The sequence below is a fragment of the Triturus cristatus genome, chromosome 10 (genome assembly GCF_964204655.1).
Source record: "Triturus cristatus chromosome 10, aTriCri1.1, whole genome shotgun sequence".
Lineage (NCBI taxonomy): Eukaryota > Metazoa > Chordata > Amphibia > Caudata > Salamandridae > Triturus > Triturus cristatus.
Genome location: NC_140593.1, coordinates 1147857368 through 1147881825, shown reverse-complemented (window position 1 = coordinate 1147881825; position 24458 = coordinate 1147857368).

The following is a 24458-nucleotide window of genomic DNA, read 5'->3' as shown; positions in this document are numbered from 1 at the left end:
CATACCCCAGGGGCGCTTTCTTCTGCTGGACCTCCCGTTCCCCTGAGGACGGAAATAGCCCCTCTCTGTCCCTCCTTTTTGTAATTCAGTGTTAAGCTAACCCTCAGAAATTTTACCTTCCCAATCATCTTATGAGACTAGAAATCTTAGCCTTTGAAAATATTGTTTTGAGGCCGATTAAGGAACTTGAAAAACTAAAAAGATTAATCCTACATAATATTCCCAAGAGTGAGAAAGATGCATTAAACTCCTTTGACTTAAACTCTCAGATAACAATAAAACCCACGGAGGGGGGGGGGGGGGTCTATTGCTATTCAAATACACAAGAATATGACAAGGAGAAATATAGACAATTATCAGACACTAGACATTATCAGAGAGTGACCATGGCTCCTCTTTAAAAGATCCAAGAAGAAATTCAGAGTATCACATCCAGTGCACTCAGAGAGAGAGTGAGTATGATTGATAAACAAAAGGAATATGCCTATCTGAATAAACCATACCCTGGCACACAAGTGATCTAAACTCTGCCTAAAATACCCAACGATTTACTGAACCCTCCAGGCAGTCCTGTTGTGTCTGGTTGTGGTTCAATACTAGAACCCATTTGTAGATTTATTGATTTTTATATTAAAGATGAAGTATTGAAATTACAATCTTGTGTACGGTACAGTATGCAATTCATCAATGACACAGACCATCTGAGGTTCGAAGCAGGGCAGGATATATTAGTGACATTGGACGTAGAATCCTTCTACACCAACATTTCACAGGACGAGGAGATGTGACAAAGGGAGGTAGGGATGATGCACTCTGTGATCTTATTATTACACTCACAGGTGTGGCAGTTTATGTGTAAAAAAGAGTTTTATGTACAGAAGAAGGGAGTTCCTATGGGGGCTTGTTTTGGCCCAAATGTAGCAAATTTGTTTATAGGTAGATTTGAGTAAAGAGTCATATACAGTCATAACAATCCCTCCCTCTGTAAGGTCAGCAGTGGGAGCATTACATAGATGATATTTTCTTGATTTGGCACAGCAGTGAGGAAGAGCTTTGTCACTTCATAAGATGGTTGAATAACCAGCGCCGGGATTTACAGTTTACTGCTAACTATAGTATCATAGAGATCGGCTACCTTGACTTTTTGATCAACCACCAAGATGTTATTTTATACACTACTTTATACAGAAAACCAATAGACACCAACTCTTTGCTTAGGTATAACAGCCACCACTAGCGAGCCCTGAGAGATAACCTACCATAAGGCTCATTTCTGAGGCTAAATAGGAGCTGCAAATTTAAAGATGACTTTGTTCGAGAGGCGGAACTACTTAAATTATTAACTCTTAGATAAAGGTTATGCCCCAAAAAATCATCACTAGAGCCAAAAATAAAGAGCCTGGTTCTGCCCGAGGAATTGTTTACTGACGCCCAGTCAAAGGGAGACATCTGATGAAATAATAGCGATGGTTCCTACTTTCTTACCAGAAAGCAATGAAGTGAAAAAAAGTCATCACAAAAAGATGCTAGCACAAGACGCATGTATGGAGGTACCTTTATTTGCATACAAGAGGAATAAGAATATTAGGGACTATGTTGCAAGAGCATATAAAGACAACCCCCAAAAATGTGACAAGAACTATATGTGGCCTTCCTGAAGTAGTAGGCCATTGCAAATGTGGTGGGGGTTCTGTTTGCAAATTTGCATCCAAAACAAAAACACGTGAAACTAATGACAGAGTATTTAACTTTTGGTCTTTCTCCAACTGCAACACTAGGAATGTAATTTACATTATCAGATGTCCATGTACACAATTGTATGTGAGTCAAACTACACAAATGGTGAAACGACGGATTGGCCAACACAGGAGAAGAATCAAATGCAAAGTTGAGGGAGCACTGCTGGTACGACACTTGATGGAATACCAACACACCGAGGATGAAATAGATTGGCAAGCTGAGGAAGTGGTCTTCTTGGACAGCAGAGGAGGTACCATCATGGGACTGTTGGATGCACAAGAGTGCAAATGGAAGGAGCTGCTTAACAGTACCCAAAATGGCTTGAATGATGTTAATGACCTGTGGTGTCTCTCAATAATACAGCAATGAATGACTGTTTTGTGTATACTGTACCTGACATCTAAATTCTGGTTATGGCTACTGGTATTAGGTGGTCTGATACCTTGTCTTGCTTGATGTTTGTCATAGGTGTAATATGAGATATTATAAACTCAGCTTTCTCTGAATAGACATGTTGGTACACTGTATAGAATGAATGACTGGGTGTTGGTCACCTATTAATTGCATGACTGTATCCTGTGCAGACGTATCACATTTCTATGTATGCTGCATATACCAGTATACCTTGTTGTGCTATTCAGTCAAGAGCAGACTATATGTAACATCTCAGCTTGGTCCAATGACCACTTGATTACCCCGAGAATTTTGATTCATAGACACTCGTACATTAGATGTGGGTTAACAAGGTGTTCCCATCCAACACAAATTGACCCCTTTATTTCTCCTTCTCCAACCCCCCTCTATAACCCCTTCTCACACCTTTCTATAAACCAGGATGAACTGGCTTTCATCCTTTTCTTGAGTATATGACTCTGTATTTATGAAACTCTCCAGTAGAGTAGAGCTTGTTTCTTCCAATATGACCACGAGGAGTTGGCGTTCGAGTTGCTCATCCAAATAGAAGGGAAGATAAGCAGGTAGCGTCTGCCGCGTCTTCCCCTTTACACGCTGAGATTCCATGGCAGCAGACCGTGAAGCAGATGCATGCACAACTTGCGGTAAGGTTTTGTAGCCAGTTTTGTGCTAGTGAATGATGTGCTTACACTACGTTAACTAGTTTCTAAACTAAATATAATAATTGCTGCCCAATAGGATTTTTACTGTGCATTACAAATGATCTAGTTATGATAGAAGTGAGATGGAATTTAACATAACAGGTGACTTGTCAACAACTGGGCGTGTTCATGGCGGACAGGCATCCAGACCTGTTGCTACTAATGAGAGAGGAGTAGTATGCTCTCACCTCTTGCTATTGGCTGTTTTGCGAATCATTCTTCTTCCTGTATAGTGTTTGCACTACAATGCATGGTAGAGTATTTTACATCTCAAAAGTACACTGAATTATCTCATATTAAATTCATTCTCATTGGTGCATTCTATGCAGAAAGCAATATTTTTTTAGTCAGGACTCAAAATGAAACCCACACCTTTGGGATTAGGCAATGATTGTACTCTTGCTTTGTTCTACTCGCCCCTCCGAACAATGCCAACAAGTCTGTGCTCTGTCTGCCACCTCAGCCTAGGCAGGATCCCTTATGTGATCCATCACCTAGCCTAGGATCTGATCCGCATCTAACAGTGTAACAAGGTACCACATACCCGTCAAAGAAAGGTGTTTATCTATCCCGCTGCCAGCTCACTTGCAGAAGAAGTACCGCAACTCACATGGCATGCATAATGTAATATGCTTTTACGCCAAACATTGCCTACATCACTCCTTGGAGGTTTTCTGGCTGCCTGACCATGTATCAGGCTGCCTTTTTCTCCCCTATGTTTTACCTCTCGATGTCAGTATTCCTCCCATCACTTTTTGTGTGTTTTCTGTACTGCTGTAAGTGCCCAAAGGTATGCCCAGTCTAGGAGTCCCTTCATCACTGTGCCAATGGAAACAGCTGCGCCCAACTGATGGGCCCCAATAAGGGTGAAACAGGTCTTGGGTCACTTGTGCTCAGGTTCAGAGAGGACCTGGCCTGGCAGTATGGGCTGGACTGTTCCTATTGGAGCAGGGTCTAGACTGATTTGCATATGACTGGGTCCACACTGGGGTGATATAGTGGCCCAAGGAACGATGGGTTGGAATGTTACGCTGAGCAATTGCCAGAGGTTAGACTTTTTACAAGAATTCCTCCTGTCAGGTTTTGTGTGTTCATGTAATGCCCTAAGAGGCCAAGGGTATGCCCAGACACAGGTCACTTGCTCACTATGACACTAGATCCAAGCTGCATCCAACAGACGAACCCCAATCAGGGTGAGACTAGTCTTGGGTTGCTTGTGTTCCCGATCAGGGATGACCTAGCCTGGCAGTTTGGACTGGACTGTTTCTATTGGAGCAGGGTCAAGAAGAGAGATTGCATATGATTGGGACCAAACTGATGTAGCATACTGGGCAGGAAAACAGTGGTAGCCCAAGCAATTCCAGTGCTTAAACTTCTTGGCATTGTTCTTCCCATCACTTTTTATGTTTTTTAATGTAGCACCCCAAATAACCAGTGGTACGCCCAGATGTGGGTCCCTTGATCATTGTGCCATAGGAACAAGACTGCACCCGACTGGCATGTCCCAGTCAGGCAAAACCAGTCTTGGTTTGCTTGTTTTCCAGTTCAGGGAGGACCTGCCTTAGCAGTGGGGGTAGATTGTTCCTTTTGGAGCACAGACGCGATATGGCTGGTTCTAACCTGGGATGGTACAGTGGGCAAAAGAACGATGGTTTGGAATGCTACTCCAAGTAATTATCACTGGTTACGCTTTTTGCAAGCATCCTCCCATCATCTTTTGTGAGTTTTTACTGGCCACGGGTTTCCCCCGACTTGGATCCTTGCTCACTGTGCCACTGGACCCACGCTGGACCCGACTGATGAGCCCCAATCAGGGCAAAACCAGTCTTGGGTTGCTTGTGTCTGGCTCAAGGAGGACCTGGCTTGGCAGTTTGGGCTGAACTGTTCCTATCAGGTCCAGATCAAGACTCATTTGCATATGGCAGGGTCCAAATTGAGGCGGAATAGTGGGTAAAAGAATGATGGATTGGAATGCAACCTTGATCAATTTCCAGTGGTTCCTCCCATCACCTTTTGTTTGTTTCATCTGATTTAAATGTCAAATATTCCATGACCCATCTTTTCTGGTCTGTCTTTTTGTTTTGTTTGAGAGGAAGAACATTTTTCACCCGCTCTTCCTGAAAAATGATTGTCAGGTCAGGGCCATGGTCTTAAATTTCAGTTTTACTTTTGCTGTTGGACAATTTATAATGGTGTCTCTTAAGAAATCATCTCCTTTGAATGTCAAATGCTGCAGGGAGACTGCCACTGTTTCACTTGAGCACAACGTATTGGTTACAGCGTATGTCCTTAAGATTATTTTCCCCTGACCAATGAGGATGCAAGCTGAAGGAATATTTGGGCATTACAGTGTCTGATATTTCGTTTTCGTTCCAGTCATGCTGCTACTAATACAATCAAATACTTTATTTTTCAATATTAAGGTACTTCATTATAATTGCGTTGAATGTCTTTTATTGTTGTTACATTTTACTGTTTTTCAACTGTAAGCAAGACAGTTCTTTGAAGTTGTTAAGATATGGGGATCTGTGGTCATTTAACCAGGTATCTTATCTTTTCAAAAAATAATGCACTTACAGTAATTACCCTGAACATCCGCTATTGCCCACACACTTTATTGCTTTTGCCTGTATCCCCATATGCAAATTAAGGATGTACATTCTAAGGATGTTAACACAAGAAGACATTGCTGGTAATATAACTAGGTATTTAACTTTCACTAATACACTTTGATTTAATTACTGTGAATATTCACTTATATTTTTCCACGAGGAACCAACGTTGTGCACTCTGATCATGTTGTTTATATATACCGCCATTCCCAATGTTATTGGTAACTTCGAACACGAGGAACAGTTTATGGTAAATTATTTTAAATATAACGTCTGCTGTTGAAATGCATTTCTATGAGATTGTGTCGTATAGATAAATATACTAACTGATTTAAAATCCAGCCTGTCTTCTTTCCACTACTCTGTTTGCCTGAGCACACCACAAGCCTCCTGCCTTCGCCCATGGCAGCTTTTGTTCTGTCTCTGCGCCTGACTTCTTTTCTCAGCTTCTGTCTCTTTCTTCAGTCTAAAAATTGCTCACAGTTTATAATTTCTCTGTCTGACTCTTTTTGTTAGTTTTTTTGTCAGTGCATTGCTCTCTCTTTAGCTTTCTTTCCATCTCTTTCCACTCTCACTAATGTTCTCTGTTTCTCTCTCATCTCTCTGTTTCTCACACTCGCCCTCTTTATCTCTGCCTCACTCTTTTTCCCATGTCCCTCTCATTCTCTATCAATCACTCTCTCTTCAGGCCCTCTTTCGCTTTCAATCCATCTGTTTCACGCTCTCTCATCCCCTTCCTTTCTCTATCTCTCCCTCCTTCAGGCAGTCTGCCTCTCACATCTATCTATCTATCTATCTATCTATCTATCTATCTATCTATCTATCTATCTATCTATCTATCTATCTATCTATCTATCTATCTATCTATCTATCTATCTATATATCTATCTATCTATCTATCTATCTATCTATCTATCTATCTATCTATCTATCTATCTATCTATCTATCTATCTATCTATCTATCTACCTACCTACCTACCTACCTACCTACCTACCTACCTACCTACCTACCTACCTATCTATCTATCTATCTATCTATCTATCTATCTATCTATCTATCTATCTATCTATCTATCTATCTATCTATCTATCTATCTATCTATCTATCTACCTACCTACCTACCTACCTACCTACCTACCTACCTACCTACCGACCTATCTATCTATCTATCTATCTATCTATCTATCTATCCGTCTGTCCATCTATCTATCAAACATTCTTTTTTGAACTTCCTATATACATATCTCTCTCTCTCGCGCATCGTTTTTTTAACTTACTATATACACCTCTCTCTCGCTCTCTCTCATGCATTCTTTTTTAACTTCCTATATACACCCCTCGCTCTCTCTGTCTCTCTCTTTCTCTCTCTCTCTCTCGTGTCTCCCTGCCTGAACCCCAATCCATACTGCTCAAATCATTACATGGTGTAAGCCGTCATCCTTCAAACTCTCCTACCTCCCAATAATTCTGCAGTCAAGTGCCTTCTGAGCTATGTGGCTCCATTACCCATAGAATGAATCAATTGTAGTCTGATCAATAGTTAAACGTCTTTACTCCAAAACAGGATCACATGAAAGTGTACCCAATTCCCAAAACTCAGGTCTCTCTCCCTCTCTCTCTCACACACACACACACACACACACACACACACACACACACACACACGCTCTCTCTCTCTCTCTCGCTCTCTCTCTCTCTTACTCTAAGTCCTGCATTGATGTACAAATATGGGCGAGGGGTCAGTGGGGGCCTTTGCAAAGCCTAGTGTGAACTCTGTGGCACTTCGTCTACAGATCTGGGTCATCTGGTTGAAATCCAGATCCCTGCAGAGACATCCAGCAGTCTGAGATCAATTCAGCAACACCAGGGACATTTTGTCCCATTACAGAACACGGTGATCAATACACAGTGAACAGAAGGTCATTAGGCACTGAAGAAAGAGTAAATGTGCTGGTCTAGTTTTAGCACTGAGGACTAAAAGCTGCTGAATAAAAGATTGATCATCAACAGGGACTGTGAGAGATGCAGAGGAGACTGATACAGAGAGCCTGTGTTATCCCACAACTTCATGTGTATTAATGAGTGATCCATCAAGGGGTGACAACACGCCTGGGGGGACAAGGAGGTCATTCATTTCATCTTCATTACTGCTGCGATACATGGCAGATCTGTGGGCGTGGCTGAGACGGACACGACAAGGGCCCGCCCTCGCCTTTCACGCTTGGCCAGGGAAGGTCTTTTCCAATAACCCGGATGTGGTTCGTCGGAGGGTATGAAAATAATAGCAGCATGAAATGAATAGGTAACCATAACATTAACCAAAACCTCTAACCTAGGCCAAACATAGGAGCATCACTTGGGCTGCAGTCAAGGATGTCAACTTGGGCCAAAGCCAGGAGCAATCACTTGAGCAAAGTCAGGACCACTAACCTGAAACAGAGGTAGGAGCACTCACCTGGAACAAAGCCAGGAATGCTAACCTGGACCATAGCCTGGACCTCTAACCTAGGCCAAATGTAGGAGCTTAACTTGGGATGCAGTCAGGACCACTAACTTGGTACAAAGCAAAGACCACCAACCTGGAACAAAAGTAGGACCACTAACCTGAAACAAAGGTAGGGCCACTAACCTGAAACAAAGGTAGGACCACTAATCTGAAACAAAGGTAGGGCCACTAACCTGAAACAAAGGCTGGACCACTAATCTGAAACAAAGGTAGGAACACTAATCTGAAACAAAGGCTGGACCACTAATCTGAAACAAAGGAAGGACTACTAACCTGAAACAAAGGTTGGACCACTCACCTGGAACAAAGCCAGGACCACTAACCTGAAACAAACGTAGGGCCACTCACCTGGAACAAAGCCAAGACCACTAACCTGGAACAAAGGCAGGACCACTAATGTGAAACAAAGCCAGGACCACTAACCTGGAACACAGCCAGAACAACTAACCTGAAACAAAGGTAGGATCACTAACCTGGAACAAAGGCAGGACTACTAATCTGAAACAAAGGCAGGACCACTGACCTGGAACAAAACCAGGACTGCTAGCTTGGACGAAAGCCTGGACCACTAGCCTAGGGCAAATGTAGGAGCCAGGGCCGGCTCTAAATCAGATTGACTGGGACAGCACCCTGGGCGGAAAGAAAATTCAGTGTTTGATGAGGGGGCGGGAGTAATTGCTGTTTGACGGCAAGAGGTGTGAGGAAGATTGGATGATAGCAGGGGTTTGATGGGGCGCTAACAATTACACTGAGGTACATTAAGGGCTTTTTACAGAGTATTTAACAGGACTTGATTGAGACCAAGTGGGATTCGCGAGCTGCTGTTTGCATAACATTGAGTGAGGCAGCTTCCTGCCCCTCGGAATAGTGGCACCCCAGGGATGGGTCCAGCACCCCATGCCCAAGTCCAAACCTGGTAGGAGTTGAACTTGGGCTGCAGTCAGGAACACTAACCAAGATCAAAGCCAGTACCACTTACCTGGACCAAAGCCTGGACCACTCACCTAGGCCAAATGTGGAAGAGTTAATTTGGGCTGCAGTCAGGAAATGCTAATGTCGCCAAAGCCAGGGTCATTAACCTATGCAAAAATAAGGATCAGTAGCCCCGGCTGCAGTTAGGAATGCCACTTTGGCCAAAGCCAGGAATGCTACACTGGATCAAAGCCAGGAGCACTAAGATTGGACAAAGCCAAGAATACTAACCTAGGCCAAATGTGGGAGCGATGGCATGGGCTGATGTCAAGAATGCTAACCTGGACCAAAGCCCTGGGAAGGCGTTCCATGGGCATTTCCTGGGTGTTCACATGCAACTCCCATAGTTTTGACTCATTGCCAGATTTACTATAAAAGGTAAACCTGGGAATACGCCAATAAGATATGCCTTACCGGGAGAGGCGTCACAAGGAGAAATATTTTTATTACTCCTTGTTACTTCCTCTTTTGAAGCATGATGCATTCCGCAGCACAAAGGGGAACATGCTTCTCAGGATTGTTTATGTGCAGGAAGGTGTCCCTTTCTGCATAAAAACATTCCTGCAACACAGGCACCCTTGCATCATGGTGCAAGGGTGGCTCCATTGACGCTAGGCTGGTAAAAGGGTGCCATTGCAGAGGAAAAGGCAGGAATGTGCCGTTTTGCCTTGAATGAGGAGCATTTCTTCCCATTCCCTGTCACACAGCGCAGCAAGGTGACTTGCTGAGGTGCACTGCGTTACTATTTCATAAATAGGCCCCACAGTATTCACAGTGTGGTCATACCCCATGCTCGACCAAGGACGGAGCCTCCAGGTAACACAAGGATGATCTTGTCTATGGGATTACAAATGTACGTGATAGAACCGGAACAGTGGGCGTTTCTATGTTACTCGCAAAGGCGTCAATGGGTAGGGACCAGTGTCAGCGGCAATCCCAGTTTTAGTGACACTGTGTGCCGTATTACTGTCCGCTATTGCCAAGAAACTCATAATCTAACCTCATTAGAGCGGTAATTCAGTCTCAGTTCGCTCCGAGATCAGTGATTTGAGGAGGGAGAGACAGAATATATGCACTTTACATTGTCATTCCTTTATCTGATTAAACGGGATTATACAGAATGCATCAGGAATTGACAAACTAGCAGCCTATGACATCAACCAACCAGCATTTCAAAAGCACAACACTGTCACCCCTAGGGGTATCTGGGTGCTGGATAGAAGCAGTCATGCCAGATGTTCTGTATATGTCCCACCCTGAGCCACTGGAGAGCCCCCCACAGGAATGCACTGGTTGATCTGAGTACATCAAGGATTAACCCATGGGCACTCCCAGCAGAAGCACAACCACAGCAATGTTCTTTCAGCAGCTGCCAGGGAATGAGACAGGAGCAATCACCAGGGCTCCACTGGTTACAGGAAGTGAGGATAAATGCTCTACAGCAGTGTCACTCAAAGTAAGGCCCGTGGGCCGCATGTGGCCCTCCTGACCTTTACATGCATCCCGCTGGCCAACAGAGCACTGGGCTGCTGTTTCTCTACTTAACACTACCATTGAGAAATATGGTAAATAAAGGGGCACACGTTTATTTACAGCTTAACTGAAGTTAAAGGAAGTAATTAAGGTGTTGTGAACCATTTTTATTTAGGAACGCCTTAATTTTTAAAGACATGTTGCAACTGTAAAAATCTTCAAAATCCAAAAAGTGTATTTCATTAACGTGCAGAAGTGTTTTATCTTAGTACATTTGATTATAGCAGTGCATTGAGATTTGTTTCTTTATAGTTTGCAAAAATGAATTTAGAAAGATTCATGCTTCCGCTCCACCCAGGGTTTCTATTATACATGGATGAAATTATAGTTTAGCAAATAAAACACAAGAAGGTTTCATACAGTGCATATCCTGAAGTCATGTGTTTTAAGGTGCTCTTATATGTGATAATGCACAAAAAGAAGGTAAACTGAAATAAAACAATTGTCTAAGATCACACAATTTGGTCAAGTGGGAAAGCCGGGATTGAGCCCAGGTTTTCCTCATAATGTGCAATTCAGCCTTTATATGTATATGCTTTGTTTCTCCTATGCCCACTTAAACGCCTCACCCCCACCTGACATCAATGTTGCCCTCAATCACGCGACAAGCACAATTGTGCCCCCCCTAGAAAATGTGTGTAAGTACCCATGCTCTACAGTGGCCATGCAGGAGTGAGGCTAAGGAGTGGCCATGATAGATGTTTCACACAAGAGCCGCATAGTACCACTCCAGAATGCTCTATAGCCCCGTTGCGGCGAGACTGGAAGAAGGTACACTGAACACAACCAGTCTCCACAAATGTTTAAAAGAGTTTGTCCTGGCACATCAAGAGTAGCCCACAGGCATGCAGCCATGGGGATTGGTCATTATAAATTACCCAGAAGTGATAGAACAGCAATCTGCTGGCATCCACTGGCTACAAACGCCAGGGCACCAAGATCACAGGCAGGCATACATGCCCTGGCCCACACCCAGAAGCCCAGGCAGAGACAAACACACATGACCCAGTTCATGGATCTGTGCCCTAATGCAGTGCTGGGAGAAACATCATTCTCTGCTGTGTGGTCAATCAAAGACCAGTGGAGCAGAACCAAGGAATACCATTAGATACAGTAGTTCTGTTGAGTCCATCTACATGTAGAGAAGGATGACACAGGAATTGCCACTGACACCTCGGTCGAATGTCCATGCACGTTCACCAGAAGTGGTAAATGTGCACTAGAGGGAAATTGCAGACACGGACACACAAGATCTATGTTGAGCCACCCATAAGTTGTGGAGACAGAGACACAAACACTGGATTCACAAACTTTGCAGTGGAAGATTTATGTTGTGAAACCTAGGCAGTGGACACACAAACCAAGGAGGTTCACAGACAGCACACTGGACCTTATACTACCCAGCAGTGTGGTGGTCGTATGTCAGAGTATTGAGGACAGACATATTGTGGGGGTAAAATATTGAGGCCTAAATATTGAGAAGGTAAGTGCATGTGGTTAAGTATAGATGTATTATTCATCATAACTCTACATATACATACCTTGTAGATATACATATATACATATTCACTGAAAAATACAGTGGTCAAAGTGGTGTTATAGTTAAGTGTTTGGAAGGAGACATAAGTTAATGTTAAAAAAAAAAGAAATGCACCAGTCATAGTTTAGTGAACAGACTATAATGCATTTCATCATTGTGCGCTGCTTTTGACCACACATATTGCAGTTTGCAATGTGGAGTTTTGCTTCCAAATACATTTAGAAGGTCTCTGGTCTTCCTGTGCTTTCAGAATGAAAATAATACATTTTATGGGAATTTTATTCAGTGTGTATAAAAATAGGAATACAACAGAAGATATGTTACAGTCAACAGCAAATATTATTTTCCTACCTAATGACACTGTCACAATTAGTCTTTCCAAACTGTAAATGTGTTTAAATGAATTCGTCATTTTTTCAGCCAGAGTCCAGCGCAAATGTGCAAGTGAATGACTTGTATTCTGTGGGTTTTTGTCACTGACGGAGAAATGTGGCCTTCATTACTGGAGCTCATCTGGCTTGGAGAGTCAATCTCTGGCACCCATATTTTTAGTGAACCAATTTCTTTTTTCTCCACTCCTGTTACTTTCTATTTTTTGTTTCTCATCTTTTCTTTTTCTTTTCTTTTCTTTTACCTTTGAAATCCATAGCTGAGGTTTACTTTGCACCGCGAAACTTCTTCTGAATGTGAAGGTAGGCAGAAAAGCAAGACAGAAGCTGTTCTGTTGAGAGAAAAAAGCGTATTGAGCAACAGCGCAGTAAGAAGTAGTTGACAGGAGTTTGGAAATGGGCCGACCACAGTCATACTAAAATATTTAGCAGAGAAGTGAAGGCCAGAAATTCTGAAATTCGATTCCCAAACAGTGGTTGCAAAAAGCACACACACTTTTGTGAATTGAATCGGACTTTGTGAACTGACATATGTGGAAATATATCAAATTGCAAAAAAAAAAAGACTGGTAGGGGGTCACAGAACAGCCGGCCTAATTAATGTTTATTAGGAAAGTCACAATAATCATCTCTCTGTGATTGGCTGCGATCATAGGGATGTTGGCGTTTAAGGGATATCAGAGCACTATGCCTGGGATTGCATTATGAAAGGAAAACCTTTAAAAAAACATTTGCTTTACTTAAAGGAACCAGTGCTGCTTTAAAAACAAAAATCTATTTTGGAGATGACCATGAACCTACTTTCCCAGAGGCTGCCACCCAGATTTGGGTTCCAAAGAGATCCTTTCCTCATAGCAAATTAGTTCCATCAGTAGGTTATTGGTTATTGGTCAATCGACAGTGACTGGAATTCTGGCCCCAAAATATTGATACATGAAATACTGAAATGCAATTTGCAGGGAAGGTCCCCTTCACGACTCTTCCAAATGACAACTCAGTAGGGGCCGCAGAACCCACTTTACAAGTCAGAAAATCTTTCCTGACTCTTAAAAAGGGGTTTGTACTTTAGAAATGGTCTTTTTGCAGCCTGGAACCCTGTGAGTTTGCTAATCATAAGGTTTGGGACTGCAGAAGGGCTTAGAACACCTGTGCCGGATCTTCTACAGGCGGCATTGCCCTCTGCCAGGAAGGTGGAGCTGTAAGATGAGGCGCTCAGCCATTTTACTTGGTATTTTCTTTCATTGCAAAGCATTTTCTTCGCCCATAGTTATGACATCCTATTATTTTTGTGACTTGATTGAAGAAGGGTGTTTTTTTAATGAGATGTGAGGCTTTAAGGATGGTAGAATATTTGAAATTAATCACATTGGGGACAAGATATTATAAAATAAGCAAAGTGGGAAAACATTTCATGTGTCATATTCATTTTAATATTGCTGAAAAATAATCGTAAGCCATTAAGAGACGATGGGTTGAATAATGAAAGAATTAAGCCTCATTACAGTGCATAAGAGTGTCGTTTGATTTGATTAATAAACAGATAATGAAGTTTACCTAATTTACTTGTCTCAGGATTCCTCAATGGATTAACTGAAGGCATATAATGCAACTTAGCCGTAGCAGCTGTAATATAAAGTAAAATGGATGCACCCTATTAAAAAGAGACCATGATATGATTAAAATGTGTGGTTTTGCTTTTTTTGTGCCGTGGGTGTTTATTTGCTTTGAAGGCATTGAACTAGGTTGATTAAGATAATTTCTAAGGTTGGGAGAATAGTTATAGCCTTATAGCCCCCCGTAGTGGGCTCCACTGACAATTAAAGCCCCACTCCAGCGTTAAATACCCAAGCCGAAGGACTTTAACAAGGGAGTGGGCCTTTAATGGCCGGTGGAGCCCCCTACAGAGGGCTGTAAGGCTATTAGAACATTCCGCCCTTAGAGGGCAGAATGTTTTAACAAACAAAACAAAGGTCTCATGGAGCCCAAGGGGATTTAAATCCCCTCAGGCTCCGTGAGGCCTTAGTATACAGCAACAGCTGAGAACGACAACATTGGAAAGTTGGAGCTCGGAACTTCTACCGGCCATTAGAAGCCCAGGGCACTCCATTGTCTTCAATGAAGCTCCCAACATTCCAATGTTCTAATATTGTTTAGAATCAGCAAAGAAGTGCAATGTGGTAGGAGAACTGCAATAAGGAGTGAAACCTCTTGGCTTTGCCAGTGCTTGTCATTTCCTGTTTTGACCATTACCAAATGATAAAGTTTGTTGGTAGCTTCTGGGCAAAAATATTAGAGAAGGCAATTTGTTCCTTAACTCCTGTTAGGTGTGTTTTGCTAAAACAGGTGTACACAGTCATATAAGTAGTATCAGTAGAATAACGTTCATAGTTTGTGAATACCAAAGAAATGATAAACTTACACAAAAGTATAAGTTTACCTTTGTGAATCAGTCCCTGGTACTTTCCTTCCACAGGATAATCACCCAAAAATTTGAAACATGTACTTGAGGCTTCTGTCTTGTATTGTAAGGAAAATAGTTCATCCTGAAATAGAGAGATTTTACAGAAATGGTAAAAGCTGTATCTTTACTTAGCCAATGGGAGCCGCTATCAGTCTTTCGCCCTTCTTCACAGTGGCCTTCAGGCTCTGCTAGCTGAGCAAGGCTATGTGGAGGATCATTTATGCATCTGTTCATCTTGTTCTCACTGATTCCTTCATCTTTTGTGCTATCAGCCACTCACCCATGGATGCTTGAGGTGCAGCAACATAGTACAGCCTCGTCACCACTTTTTTACATGAACTTGGAAATACCTCTCTATAACAAAACAACTCTAGTTGTCACCTTTTTGGTCAATGTCCTTGTGTTGATCAACATTTTGTAAAATCTGTAATAAGTTGAGAGCAAATGAGAAAATGTTATGTTATACAGCAATTGTACAGAATACTTCTACCGTTTGCATATTTCAACGTTCAATGCTTTAGCTGGCTCCTCCCCCACTATCACCTCTTCAACATTTGCAAGATCTGTCACAAGACACAGACCTAAAGTAATAGTTAATCACTGCTCTTCCCAGCTTCATCACCTACATCTGTTTGAACTTTTCTAGATCATTCTTTGAAACGTATGCACAAAATTTCCAGTTGAAATGTCTGCAAATAAATGAACAAAAAATGCAAAATAAGTTCAAATAAAGGAGGGTTTCAAGGAGATGTTTACTTAAAAGAAATGTCTATACAAAAGTAATTTTCTTTTAGTCAGTTGTGAGGATCACAATGCTACATTTTGACTTCTACCAATCCAATTACCAAAAACAGTGGAGAAAAGATATGTTTCATGTGACTTTCCCCCTAAAGAAATACCTTAAAAGCACAGCTTGTCAAAAGGAAGTTGTGACATGAATGGTTTAATTTTAGTTGCATTTTATTGTGCAAGCTTATAAACAGAAGCCATACAATAGAAAAACAATAAAATCATCATTCTAATACATTGATACAACAGAAATATGTATGTATATATATATTCACAGAAAAAACCATAGGTTTCAGGGGTGTTATAGTTAGCTGCCCATTTCACTCATACGAAACCATAGAAATTCCTCCGTTATAGTTAGTTCTGCTAACTATAACTCGCGCGCCCGCAATGCACTGCTGATGATGTCACATATTGCATCATTCATGACATGGTCAGTGACATCACTGATGACATCACTGATGACATCTCAAATGACATCACTGATGGCATCACTGATGACATCATCCACTGAATGTGGTTTAGTTTGAAATTTAAATATGTATTATATATATATACCAATCTGTATTGAAGATTGAGTGGATATATAACTGTCTGGATGGAGGATTTAGTAGCTGTCTGACTGTCTTTTAAGTGAGTAATTAAAAGTGTCTCACTTAATACATGGATTAGTAACTAAACTATGTGAATGTGTGCAGCACTGTCTCTGTTGTTGTATAACATGCTGCATCAGTTGGTCACTACCTACATGAGTGTGTATATTAGTTATTGATTAGTTGGGTGAGTATTTGTATGGGACACTGAGTTTGTGTGTGGTTGGATGGGGTGTTTGTAACTCTATGCATAGATGTGTGAATGGTTGATTGACTAGGTGTATGGGTTTAAGAGTGCATGTGGAAACAGTTGTTTGGGTGACTGAGTGTATTTTTTTGTGTGTTGGTGAGCGAATATATGTTTTAGTTGTACATCTTCAACAAAGTAAAAAAATAAAAGGCATTGTATGTGAGAGTTGTTGTATATAAATAAGTATGTGTAAGGGTCAGTGATTGTGAGAGTTACTATGTGTTTGAATAAATGAGGTGTTGTTGGATAATTGTGTAAGTGAGTAAATTTAAGTGCGATACATTTTTTTCATGAGTGAGTAGGATGACTGCATAACCGACTAAGATGACTGCTGATGTGTCAATGTCTATATATGTGTATAAGTGCATTTGATAGTGTTCTATTAATTAATGACTGCATGTATAGATGATTCTGTTGCTGAATGGGTATTTGTGTGTGTAGACTTAGGAATCAGTGAGTGGGTATGTAGTAACTGGTATTGGTGTGTCAATGGTTTCAAATATGGTACTCTGTATTTTACAGTGAGTGATGAAAGGTTATACTAGTGTATGATGAGGTGTATCAGATTGTCAAGTGGATGATGTCATCAGTGATGTCATTTGAGATGTCATCAGTGATGTCATCAGTGATGTCACTGACCATGTCATGAATGATGCAATATGTGACATCATCAGCAGTGCATTGCGGGCGTGCGAGTTATAGTTAGCAGAACTAATGATAACGGTGGAATTTCTATGGTTTTGTATGAGTGAAATGGGCAGCTAACTATAACACCCCTGAAAATTATGTTTTTTTCTGTGAATTTCTAAGGTTTTTTAAATGCTAATTTCTAACTATAACATCTCTGAAACCTATGTTTTTTTTCAGTGAATTTCAAAGGTTTTTTAAATGCTAACTTTTAAGTGTGATAGTAGTTCTATCTATTTGTTTGTACTGATTTTCTACAGTTTTTTAACTGTTTATTTGTAAATATATTATTCATTAAATAACATTATATATTTTTCTGAAAATTGCAAAAAAAAATAGTTTTTAATTAAAACTGAAATATTGATTAATTTTCTTGTTTTCATTTTTTATTTTAATATATTTATATTATTTTCTTTAAAAAAAATCAAATTTTTTGCGGAGTCGCGCACTCAAAGTGTACACATCACGGTGGGTGCGCACATTCTAGCCGCCATTTTAGAAAAGTCATGAAGGATCCGCGTATGGTGTGCGACGGCTGCGTGTTTTTCAGTTACATCATATACATTTAATATCACGTGATATGCGCGATTGGTATGCGACCAGTCTGCGACTCCTGCTCCTGCGCATTCGCGACACATGCGCACTACGGTACGAGATGTTTGCGGGTCCCGCGTGACATCATATACGTGCTGGGGGCGCTCTGTGCGCCACTCCCGCAAAAAAAATGTATGTTCCAAAATGATATGTATGTGTCTTTAATATACATATTAAGGCAAGAGATTATGTAAGATATTCATCAAAATAATATATTTGTACTTATAATAAACTTATATTATTTTTAAATATATTTTCGCGAAGTCGGGTGCGTGCATCATGAGTGCAGAAAACCAGGTCAGCAAAGCTGCTGTAGAGCCAGAGAACCAGGTCAGCAGAGCTGCTCTAGAGCCTAAGAACCAGGTCAACAGAGCTGCTCTAGAGCCAGAGAAACCAGGTCAGTAGAGCTGCTTTAGAGGGAGAGAACCAGGTCAGCAAAGCTGCTCTAGAGCCAGAGAACCATGTCAGCAGAACTGCTTCAGAGCCATAGAACTGCGTCAGCGGAGCTGCTTTAGAGCCAGAGAACCAGGTCAGCAGAGCTGTTGTAGAGCCAGAGAACTAGATCAGCAGAGCTGCTCTGTAGCATAAGAACTAGGTCAGCAGAGCTGCTCTAGAGCCAGAGAACCAGGTCAGCAGACCTGCTGTAGAGCCAGAGAAACCAGGTCAGCAGAGCTGCTTTAGAGAGAGAGAACCAGGTCAGCAGAGCTGCTTTAGAGCCAGAGAACCAGGTCAGCAGAGCTGCTCTAGCTGACACTGACTGACTGACTGACACTGACTGACTGACACTGACTGATTGACACTGACTAACACAGATTGACTGACACTGACACTGACTTACACTGATTGACTGACACTGACTGACACTGACTGACACTGATTGACACTGACTGACTGACACTGATTGACTGACACTGATTGACTGACACTGACTGACACTGACTGACTACTCTCTACTACTCTACTACTGATTCTCTACTACTCTCTCTCTACTACTCACTCTCTACTACTCACTCTCTACTACTCTCTACTACTCACTCTCTACTACTCACTCTCAACTACTCACTCTCTACTACTCTACTACTCACTCTCTACTACTCACTCACTACTACTCTCTACTACTCACTCTCTACTACTCACGCTCAGCTACTTTCTACTACTCACTGTCTACTACTACTCTCTCTACTACTCACTCTCTACTACTTTCTACTATTCACTCTCTACTACTCACTCTCTGCTACTCATTCTACTACTTTCTACTACTCTCTACCACTCACTCTCTACTACTCTACTACTCACTCTCTACTACTCTCTATTTATTTATTTTATTTATTTATTTATTTATTTATTTAGAAAGTTTTATAGAGCGCGAACAAGATCCTAAACGGATATCAGAGCGCTATACAATCAGTAAAGGTTACTATACAACAAATAGATGTTACACATAGCGCATACACAGAACATCTTGTGTAGGCAAAGCAATAATCAACCTGAGGAAAAACAAAAAGTCTAGTTACTTAGATGGTCTATTATGACCATCTTGCTAGGGACACGGATGTGAATGGAACCCAGGTGTCTATAGTCCATAGTTAAGTGAATTTGGCCATGAGTATCGATTTTACCTCCATTTTGAAAGAAGCAGTGGAGGGGTTAAGTCTGGTTTCAGGAGGTAAGGCATTCCAGATTCTGGGAGCCATCCCGGAGAAGGATCTGTTATATGTTTTCTTCTTGCGGAACCTTTGTGGTTTCAGTAGTAGGTTATCCGCACTTCTTGAGGGTCTGATCCCGCCAGAGAGCGTCAGTTTCTGTGCCAGATAAGAGGGTGCATTGTGATGAACGGCTTTGTGTGTCATACACGCTATTTTCAGATGAATTCTGGCTCCAAGGGGTAGCCAGTTCAGGGATTGAAGATCCGGGGTGATGTGGGAGTTTCTTTTGGAGCCAGTGATGAGTCTGGCTGCCGAATTGATGGAGGCTCTTAATGGTGCAGTTGATACTTTGGGTAGGCCACAAAGAGATGATACCATATTCCAGTCTTGGTTTGACTAGTGCTTGTACTGCCTGTTTGAAGTCGTTGGGTGGTAGGAAAGGTTTAAGTTTCCTTAGTGTATTTATCTGGAAGTTTGCTCCCTTTGTAGCAATGCTGATGTGTTTTTGCATATTGAGGTTACTGTCAAGAGTAATTCCGAGTGGTTTCGCTGAGTCCACGATGGTTGGTACTACTCACTCTCTACTACTCTCTACTACTCACTCTACTACTCTCTGCTGCTCTCTACCACTCACTCTCTACTACTCTACTACTCTCTCTCTACTACTCACTCTCTACTACTCCCTCTCTACTTCTCTCTACTACTCACTCTCTACTACTCACTCTACTACTCTCTCTCTCTACTACACTCTCTCTACTACTCACTCTCTACTATTCACTCTCTACTACTCACTCTCTACTACTCGCTCTCTACTACTCACTCACCACTACTCACTCTCTACTACTCGCTCTCTACTACTCTCTACTACTCACTCTCTACTACTCACTCTCTACTACTCTCTACTACTCTCTCTGGTACTCACTCTCTACTACTCACTCTCTACTACTCTCTACTACTCGCTCTACTACTCCCTCTCTACTATTCTCTACTACTCACTCTACTACTCTCTCCTACTCTTTACCACTCACTCTCTACTACTCTACTACTCACTCTCTACTACTCACTCTACTACTCTCTACTACTCACTACTACTCACTCTGTACTACTCACTCTCTACTACTCACTCTCTACTACTCTCTACTGCTCACTCTCCACTACTCATTCTCTACTACTCGCTCTCAACTACTCTCTACTACTCACTCTACTACTCACTCTCTACTACTCTACTACTCTCTCTACTTCTCCTCTCTACTACTCTCTCTCTACTACTCACTCTCTACTACTCACTCTCTACTACACACTCTCTACTACTTGCTCTCTGCTACTCGCTCTCTACTACTCTCTAGTACTCACTCTACTACTCACTACTACTCTCTACTACTCACTCTCTACTACTCCACTACTCTCTACTACTCACTCTCTACTACTCACTCTCTACTACTCTACTACTCTCTACTACTCACTCTCTACTACTCTCTCTACTACTCACTCTCTACTACTCTCTACTACTCACTCTCTACTACTCTCTCTCTACTACTCTCTACTACTCACTCTGCTACTCACTCTCTACTACTCTCTAATACTTTCTTTCTGCTACTCAATCTCTACTACTCACTCTCTACTACTCACTCTCTACTACTCACTCTCTACTACTCTCTACTACTCTCTACTACTCTCTACTACTCACTCTACTACTCACTCTCTACTACTCACTCTCTGATACTCACTTTCTACTACTCACTCTCTACTACTCACTCTACTACTCTCTACTACTCACTCTCTGATACTTTCTCTACTACTCTCTACTACTCTCTACTACTAACTCTCTACTCTCTATTACTCGCTCTCTACTCTCTACCTCTCTACCTCTCTCTCTACTACTCTCTACCTCTCTACCTCTACACCTCTACCTATACACCTCTACCTCTCTACCTCTCTGTACATGCACTCATATGCACATATATATATGCATATATATGCATATGCATTTATATATATGTATGTGTATATATATATACATATATAAACATATAAATATAATCTGCATATCTATATAAATATAAATGCATGCAAACATATACATATACATATATGCATACATATGCATGGTATGTACAGGAAAGTTTGAAAAACTCTAATACAAGCAAAGCTAAAAAGCCACCTAATTACAAACAGAATTGCTTTAACTTAAACGAGGGCGAGACCTATTGCATTTTCAATGCTTGTTTACTTTGATTCCATCAAGAAGGCATTCAGATGTGTCACACATTTTCCATAAATTCTGAATGGTAGCGCTCTAGTTGTACTTTAAAACACTCTGGGATTTCTGTCATTGGGCTACACTTGGGCTACATCTCGGTGAAATTTGTGCTGCATTTGGGCTCTTTTGTCTCTGGTGGCCATCTTGGGAGACTTGTTATGAAGTTTGCTAATTTCCTCATTTACTACAGTCTCCTCAGTAGGCATACTGTCAGTTTTTTACTTTGATTCAATGAAGAAGGCATTCAGATGTGTCACACATTTGCCATAAATTCAGAATGTTAGCACTCTAGTTGCTCATTAGATCACTGTAGTAAAGCTACTGCTCACCAGGGAAGTCTGCTGCTGGTATTAAAAGTGCATGTTTCAGTCTGCATGTCAAAATTCTTTAATGAAATAGAAGAGGATTTGAGAAGTCACTCAAAATGTGCCCTAATTTTTCTTTCTGCAGCACTAATCATACATTCTATGCCAAAATGAACCCCCTCATTTTGTTCTTTTTTGAATTAAATGTTTTAAGAGTTACCACTTTATTCCAATCAAGATGGCTTCAGGTGTGCCATACGTTTATCATAAGTAGGAGTGTTAGCGCTCTAGTTGTTCTTTGGAACACTCTGGGAAGCTGCAGTAGAACACAAAGGAATCAACTGACAGTCTCTGCCCCCTGGTTGGATGTACAGGTTTTACTGAGAATGTCAGACTTCATTCTCACAAGACTAAGAAAGATAATGTGAATTTACAGAAAATATGCTCTGTGGGAAAAGCATGTGAAAATAGTTTTCTCTCAAACATGATTCATGATATCCCAGCAGAAGGCTTTTTCACATGGTAAAATCACCTTAGAACATACCACAATTCCTAAAATGAGTATGGTACCATCAACAAATGATTTATAATGTAACTAAAGTCTTAAAACCTTCTATTAACTGCAATGCTTTTTAATGAGGTGCTATCATGTATATTGGTCCCAAGATGGCTGCCAACACTTCTTGTATGAAGTGCTGACAGCCAATCAGATCTCACGATGAGATGTGTGGTTAGGCTCCGCCCAGATATATATGTGATTTTACTTTTGATTTTCTCAGGAACTACTGAACGGATTTACACCATTTAAGCAAAAGGCACGACTCTGAACCAAGGTCTACCTTTCTGCCAAATTTGGTGTAATTCCGTTCAGCAGTTCGGGCTGTAGCTGCGTCAACAGTTCCTATGGGAAATTGCATGGGGAAAATGCGTTTTGGGAGCCCCCTTTTTTCTCAGCCCCCGCTTGACGAATCACCACGAAACTTCCAGGATAGGAGCAGACCGGAGCTGGACAAAAGTTTGGAAAATTTCTCGAAGATTCGTCAACCGGCGCCAGACTTATTGGGAATAGAATTTTGCGGATTTCCTATGGAAAATAGGGTCCTAACTATAACTACCTACTGGCGACCGCCAGAAGGTAATATGTAATATATATATATATATATATATATATATATATATATATATATATATATATCAGCATGCTCTCGCAAATCGAATGTTTCTCTCCAACAAAGGTGAGTGAAGACCCAAGTATAGTGCAAATTAATTATTTATTTCCACCAGACATGTCCATGACGCATTTCGGCTGACAACACAGCCTTGATCACATGACACAATGACCAAGTGCAACCTCTTTTAAAGTGCTAGTGCTCCTAATCTTACTATCGGCATAGAAGAAATACTTCAATGAACCTGGCATTATAAATGATTGAATTCATAAATTTCATTTCATCCCCAATATATGTTATAATATTGTTATTGCATCACATATATCCTATATTATTACATTGTTTGATAATTCAGCATCACAATGATTTATAAAATTCATAATGGTATATATATATATATATATATATATATATCTTTACTGAAAAAAACACAGGTTTCAGGGACGTTATAGTTAGTTGGACATTTCACTCGTACAAAACCAGAGAAATTCAAACGTTATAGTTAGTAGAGCTAACTATAACTCGCGTCCCCGCAATGCACTGCTGATGATGTCACATATTACATCACTCATGACATGGTCAGTGACATCACTGATGACATCACTGATGACATCTCAAATGACATCACTGATGACATCTCTAATGACATCATCCAGTGAATGTGTGTTTCTGTAAAGTTTAAATATATTTTATATATGTTAATGCCAAGGTGTATTGAAGAATGAGTTGGTGTATAGTGTGTGGGTGGAGGATTTAATAGGTGTGTGACTGATTGTATAAGTTAGTGATTAAATGTGTCTTACTGAATGCATGGGTTAGTGACTAAACTGTGTGAATGTCTGTATCAGTCTCTCAGTTGTTGTGTAAGCTGCTGCATGGGTTGATAATTAGGTACATGACTGTCTATATGGGTTACTTAGTAGTTGCATGAGTATCTGTATGGGTGCCTCAGTGTTTGTGTGTGTGGGTGGGTGGGCCGTGTGTGACTTTTCTGCCTACATGTGTGAGCGGATAATTTACAGGGTGTATGGGTTCAATAGTGCATGTGGAAATAGCTGTATAGGTGAGTGAGTGTGTGTATCAGTGTGTTGGTGAGTGAATGTATGTCTCACTGGTATATGTGTAACTACATATGTGAAAGGCAGTATATGTGAGTGTTGGAGTATATAAATGACTATATGTGAGAGTGAGTAATTGTGAGAGTGGCTGTATAAAAGAGTGTGTGCTTGTGTCAGTGATTGTATAATAGAGTAAGTATATGTTAGTATCTGTATGAATAGATTAGATAGTGAATG